Here is a 7,425-nt window from a genome sequence, read left to right as displayed (position 1 = left end):
GGTGATTTCTCGCTTTCTGTCTCTATGTCTCTCTCTGTCTGTCTGGCAAGCGCACGCGCCCTATAGCGAAAAACCTCTCCAAAAAAAAAGATACATAATTATTTAACCATTATGTCACAACTGCCTGCATTATGCAGTATAATAGCATTGTGTACAAGTTTGTAGCCTAGGAGCGATGGGCTACACCACATAGCCTAGGTGCATTGTAGGCTATGCCATCTAGATTTGTATAAGTACACTCTGATGGTAACATAATGACAAAATTGCTTAATGATACATTTCTGAGAATGTATTCCTGTTTGTAAATGACACAGGACTATATATAAAAGTCTTTTAGGAGCTTCATTGATTGCTAGTAGCTAGAAAAAAAGAGCAATAAGGAAGCATGTGTGAAGGACAATAGTATCATTCTGGTTTTAAAAGTGGGGATCAAGTGGAGTACATCTTAACTTTCAAATAACCAAGGAAAAGAAACAACTTTTTCTTTAAGCCAAAACCACTCATAATTTAAGTGTCGTGATGTCAGTTTTTATTTTTTCCTTTTTTTTTAAAGGTTTTTGCCATAGGGTGCATACACTCACCAGAGAGAGAAAGTGAGATAGAAAATGAGAAATCAACCCCTAGTGTGGATGGCTATGCTCCAATTCCTCCTCCTCCATTCTCCTCCTAGGATTTTGGGCATGCACACATCTGTGCCTGGCATGACTTTCAAGCTTTAGTTTCTGGTTACATTGCCAAAATAAAACCAATAGTATCATTTTTATTTTACATATATTATTTATGCAGTAATGCAGTAATTTTCCCAAAGTTTCCAGCCATGAAATTTGCATTTTGGGAATGATTTTCAAGGTGTTATTTGGAGAGAAAAATCTCTCCACCTCACCATGTAAACTTCTCAAAATTCTTCGTAAAAGTTTCAGAAAGGCCCAGCCACACTGGTGCAGGCAGTAGGGAGGGTGACTACACAATGCTGAAGAGCAGGTGGGAAGACTCTGGTTTTGCATTCTAGATCTACTTCAATACTCTGGGCATGCTCATCATACAACCATTATCCTGGCTGGCTGCAAGAAATGAGGAAAGATTGTGGCATGAAGACCCAGTAGGGAGTACTTCTCTCTATCTTCCACTCCCTCTGAATCTGGAAATAAATAAACTTCTAAAAAGTTTCAGTAATTTAAAAATTAGTTAAAGACATACTATTTTAACAGTAAGTTTCCTATATCCTTCCTTAAAATTAATATTAACTCATTGAAAATTAAAACAACCTCAGAGATGATAAAACTATAGTCTTCGAAGTTTCTATCCTATTCTTCATCTACAGTGTGTCACAAACATAATGTTCAAGTATAGATAACCTTTGGAATATTGTTTTATAAAGAATTACTTGAGTTATAGGTCACATGTAGAGCAGTTTATATGTCTTATTGACAAGCACATACCCAGAGACTAATATGAGTGGACAGATCTTAGCCTGTCAGTTCAGCTTGGATGAAAACATACAATTAACAGATTGAACAAGCAATATAGATGTTTCTCATCAAACTTTGACAAATGAAAGGTAAGCAGAGTTGTGTGCATCTCATAAATTGCTGACTTTGTGATGCTGAGGCTTGTGTTATATTGAGAAAGCTTTACATCTGTGAATGGAGAATGAAAATCCTGTCAACCATAGCCAGACATGTTGTGCACATAAGACGATGTGCACTACTTTACTATGGACATAAAGTCAATGAATATTGCACAAATCCAGGCCAGTGCAGGTGAGCATTTCAGCCTTGGTGCTGGGGCAGCTCAAGATCAAAACAAAAAGGCAAAACCATACAAACCCCACCTAATTGCAGTTTTACTGTATGGCTGATTACATTTTCAAAGTTTAATTATATTTTTTAAAAATAAAACAATAGCAATGTTCATATTTACACATTTGAATTATTTTGAAAAGAGGCAGAAAAAAATTAAATATGGGTAATCGTGTGTGACACTATGTAAAGTTAATCATCTCCTATGTTTTGATCATAAACCACCATGAAGGTTCAGACTAAAACTTCCATTTTGATTACATTCTCTAAAGTAGCAGTGATTAAACAGCCTTATTTTATTGAACAGAAATATGTTGTCTCCTTTAGATATTAATTAGTATTGAGACTTTTATAATTATAGGTATGGCTTAAGGTAGAATCGGTGTAGTGAAATGTACAACTTACATATTTGGAATGAAAATTCTGGCTTCCAGGTCCTTTCTCCACAATCACTAAACTATTGGCCTTGGGCAAACTACTTGATCTCCTGAAACTTCAAGTCTTCTTTTCCATAAAATGGGGATATTAATAGTATCTAAAAATGGGACCAGCAGTTGACGTAATGGCTATGTCGCTGGACCCCCATGTAGTCGATTGTGGTTCAAGTCCCAGACCCAGTGGCTTAAACTCACACCGGGCACGTGTGTGTGCGTGCCTAAGATCCCAAGAGGAGAATGGAGGAGAAGGGATTGTAGCATGGCCATCTCCCCTGGTGGGTGTTTGCTTGCTTTCTGTCTGTCTTTCTGGCAAGCACACAGCAAAAACTTCTCAAAAAAAAAATAGAACCTACAATTCATAAGGTTCACATGGAGTGATATGTTCAAAAACACCTCTTAAATGCTATGAGTTATTGATATGTTAAATATAATACAACAAAAACAATAATGGCTATAAATCTATGTCATAATCACCCCTTAAAAGTGTTTCTGAATATTGATTAGAAAACAGGTTGGATTTTTTTTGATAGAGAGTGCATGTGTACATACATGACACACAGAAAAACACACAGAGAAAAACAGATATGGCTTATTACCTGTTGATGATATGTATAGTATTCTCAACTGGATTGGTCTGAGAAGTATTTCATGATGGATAAAGTCTTTTTACAAGCAAAATGAGAAATAGTGTGATTGATTGTTTTAAAAAATAATTAGAATAATAATAATAATGATTGGGAAATCATAGAAAAGATATTGAATGATGAAGCGGGGAGATTAATGTCTCTGTATTGACTGACATGCATGGCATTTCCTTTTGAAAAAGCAATGTAATACACTGTAAAGTTAAATGTAATCTAATGTAATATAAAGAAGATTATGATGATAATAAAAAGAAAAAGAAAAAAAGAAAAATAAAAAAGAAAAACACACAGAGAAAGAAGCACCTTCAATAGGGTCTTATCATACTACAATACCCTTCCCCTGGCCCTCCAGCTTCTCAGTACCCTGTGCACTCACTTGACTGTCTGTTGTAATTTCAGGCCAACCTGGGGATTCAAACCTGACGTTGGCATGTGGTTTCCAGCCTTGCAGGGCACTACATTTTATCACTGTACCACAGCAGCTGGGTAAGGTTAAATTTTGATTTCAGTTAACAAAATGGTTTCTGGGATGAAATATGGCTCCATGCTGGGGATATCTTCTCTGAGATCTCTTCATGGTGGGCACTTTCCCATCACTCAACTCTTAGCTCAAAAGCCACCTTCTCAGGAAGGCCTTCTTTGACCACATTACCTGTGGTAGTGTCTTTCATCTTGGTCTATGTCTAGTTGCCCTGTTTATTACATGGAATTTACCCCTACTTGAAATTATTTTTGGAATCCGAATTATCATCAATCTCTCTCCAGAAGAATGTAAGCTCCAAGAAGGCAAGAAATATATTTTTGTTCACTTGAGTATTCCCAGAGGTTTCCTGAGTACTTAGTCTGTAGAAAGGCATCATAAATACTGAAGGGCAAGGTGATGGTAGTAAGAATTAGACCTAGATGGGGAATCTGAGTTCACAACCTGAGACCTCCCAAAGCACTCCAGGGAGTACACACCACCAGCTAGCTTGGATTGTGGCATAAAGATCCTGTTGAGCATCTCTCTCTTTCTCTCTGTCTCCCTCTTCCCTCTCAGAATGATTAAATCAACCTTAAAATGCCTAACAGTTAAAACAGACATTAAAATATTTACTAAATAACAGAATGAACCTACCTCCACAAAGCAACATAGTCTAATACTTTTTTATTTCTTTTAAATCAAGAAAATAGACTTCAGGCCTATTCTTCATGGGTTCAAATTTTCCAAAACTTTCCCCCTAGAGTGTTTTTCTAAATGGAAGGCACAAGTTTATATTTTTCCTAGTCAAATGCTTCAAAATTTGAGTTAATTCTCCAGGTGAGTAATTAGGATAAAACTTAATTCTTCAGATGAATTCTAAAGAATTGATTATTTCTCTAGAGGCCAGTGGGCTGAATTTAAATCACCATTTCACTTTGGACTCTAGATGATCCAATTTATAAGTCCCAATGAATCAAATTAACTAGATAACTGCCAAAATGTAATCCCATTCGGAGAGTGAAATATCTGGTTTTACTGTCTGCATTAGTTAAATGAACTCCATTAGTTAAACTTCACTTCCATTTGTGCTGTTTTAACAGTCTATGTTGTAAGCTTTCAGCCTTAAAAATGGCTATAGTCTTAAAATGTGTTTGATTTTCTTTGCTATATTCAAATTTCAATTATTTTACTCTTTCTTCCATTCCTCATTCATTATACTAACATAAGACTCTACACATTTACCCCATAGTGATACAAACATCTCACTAAAGCTTTGTACTGTAATTATAAATAGCCGACATTTTCTATATGACTCATTGTTAATGAAATAAAAGGTAATTTTAGTTGAAATTAGTTGATGGTATGTAAGTTTTAAGGAATCTAAGGTTTTTCCTTCAGAAAATCATGTTATAGTCTTATAAAATTTCCTGATATTTTTGTGAGGCTGACTGTTAAAAAAACCATCCCGGTAAGTCAGTCCACAGCATGGTGGTTAAGGCACTTAGATCCCACATTACATGGGTTCAAGTCCTGGACCCAGCAGCTTGAGAAACACACCAGGCACATGTGCATGAGTACCCAAAATCCCCAAAGGAGAGAGAAATGGAAGAGAGGGGATTGTGGCATGACTGTTCCCCATGGGAAGTATTTTCTCTCTTTCTCTCTGTCTCTCTTTCTCTCTCTTTTTCTGGCAAGTGCATGTGCATGTGCCCTCCGGTAAGGATTTTTTAAAAATATATATTTAAAAAGTATATTTATAAAAAGTATTTTTCAAAAAAGTTTTAATTCATCTCAATGATTACACTCATAAAGACAAATAATTTATTTTGTCTATGCTTATCAGGTCATAGGTGCAATTACTATATCATTTCCCTGTTTTTTCAGCAAAGACTGTTACATTTTCATTTGAGTTCCCATTATTTAAACATCTGGCTGCTGCAGCTCTACCTGCAGTTTTTTTATGAACATGGACAATTACGATAGGAGTTATTGTTCTATTCTTGTGCATTAGCACCTGTTACCATTATAAGGCCTGCAAGCAGATAGCTCAGAGATAATAGCAACAGATTTAGAAATGAAATAGTTGTAACACTTTTGTGTGGGTATAGCACTGCCTTTCCCCTAGTAGTTTTCTTATGAAAATCATCTTACCAATCCTGAAGGTCAGGGGTTGGCAAGCATTTTTTTTCTCTGTGAAGAGCCAGATAATAAATGTTCTAGTTGTTCTGGTTCATATAATCTCTGTTGTAGCTACAAAGTCCTGTGTTTGTGGTACAAAAGCAACTGTAAACAAATAAACATGGCTGTGTTGCAATCGATTATTTTCAATGGCCACTGAAATTGGAGTTTTACATGTTCTTATATGATGAAATACTCTTTGAATTTTTTTTTTTTTTTGCTGTAGGGTGCCTGCACTCTCCAGCCACACACACACACACACACACACATACACAGAGAGAGAGAGAGAGAGAGAGAGAGAGAGAGAGAAATCAACCCCCAGGGGGCATGACCACAAAGATAATCCTTCATCCTCCATCCTCTTCTTGAGATATTCTGGGCATGCATACAGAATGTGCTTGGTGTGTTTTCCAAGCAGTGGGTCCAGAATGCAAACCACAGAGCTGGCCATGAGAGATCTAGTGCTTTAATCACCATGCCACCTATTGGCCAACGTTTTCTTTTGTTTTGTTTCCATTTAAAAAGGTAAAAATCGAGTGCTGGCAGGTGGCGTGGTTGATAAGGGCGCTGGACTCCAACATGGCTGACCACAGTTCCAGTCCTGGGCCAGATGCTTGAAAATCACACCTGGCACGTGTGCATGTGTATCCCAAATCCCAAGACCCAAGAGGAGAATGGAGGAGAAAGGATTGCAGCATGGCCACCCACCCTGTGGGATGATTTCTCACTTTCCCTCTCATTGTCTCTCTCTGTCTCTCTCTGGTGAGTGCACACACCATACAGCAAAAACCTTTTTGTGAAACAAAGTAAAAAACATTCTTAGCTCACAAACCAAGGAAAAACATGTGACAGGCCACATTTAGCTAAGGATTGTCATTTGCCATCTCCTGCTCAAAGTCTTCTCATGACACTTGTAGATGACAGAAATTATTATTTGTTTTTCCCTCTAATGATGACAAACATGGCACTAAAAAGTTGAGAAATTGTATCAAGTAAAAGCAGAACTAATGACCATCCATTCATTCAGCATATACTTGTGAGTACTTACTTGGCTACAAGTAAATGTTGCTAGCTCCTTGTATGTAGTAGCATCAAGGGTCCCCCTGAATATTCAAATACTAATATGTATCTAACCCCTACAGGACAAATGATAAGTTTCTCCACAAAGAAAATGGCCTTGCTTTAGAGCATTGTGACTCTACACTCACTAGCTAAAAAACTCATACACATTTTTTAAAGAAACTAAAATTATTGGAGAACTATAACGAGAACCTCACAGGTTTCAGTCCTTCATATTTACATCAACTAGTATCTCTATGCAAAGAGATAAGAAAAGAAATAAGTGGAAGTGGCGCTCAGGGTTCAGTAAAATTAGGCTTAAAATAACATGAAAACTTCCAGGTCAAGGTATTAAATATGTGATCTAGTTTTAGGTTAACTCCTCAGAGGTCCAGGTGGCATTATCATGTGGGGACCACACAGCAAAATTATTACTGTAAATAGAGTTGGATTTTTGGTTTTAGGCACTTTAATAGCCCAGTGCTCTAAGTGGTCCAACTTCAAATACGATACATAATGAACTATTTTAAGTGCATTTCTATGACTACAAGATCTCTTTTTAAAAATTTCTGTTTAGTATCCCAGGCATCAAGGGGCCTAATTAATTTAGAGCAAGGCAGTTTTTACTAAAACAGACCATTTATCCCTCTGAGGTCTGAGGAACTGTACAATTGATTTTATATTTGAGAAACACAGGGCTATATTAATCATGCAAATATTCTTTATGCATTCCGAAGAAATATAACCTTATTTTTAACACATTTTTCATTTATCTTTTCTTGTGTTCAGAGATTTTTTTAAATTTATTTTTAAAATTATTTTATTTAACTTTTTAAATTTATTTA

Source organism: Tupaia chinensis, unplaced genomic scaffold, assembly GCF_000334495.1.
Source record: "Tupaia chinensis unplaced genomic scaffold, TupChi_1.0 Scaffold143996_1, whole genome shotgun sequence".
Taxonomy (NCBI): domain Eukaryota; kingdom Metazoa; phylum Chordata; class Mammalia; order Scandentia; family Tupaiidae; genus Tupaia; species Tupaia belangeri.
This window is presented reverse-complemented; position numbering follows the sequence as displayed.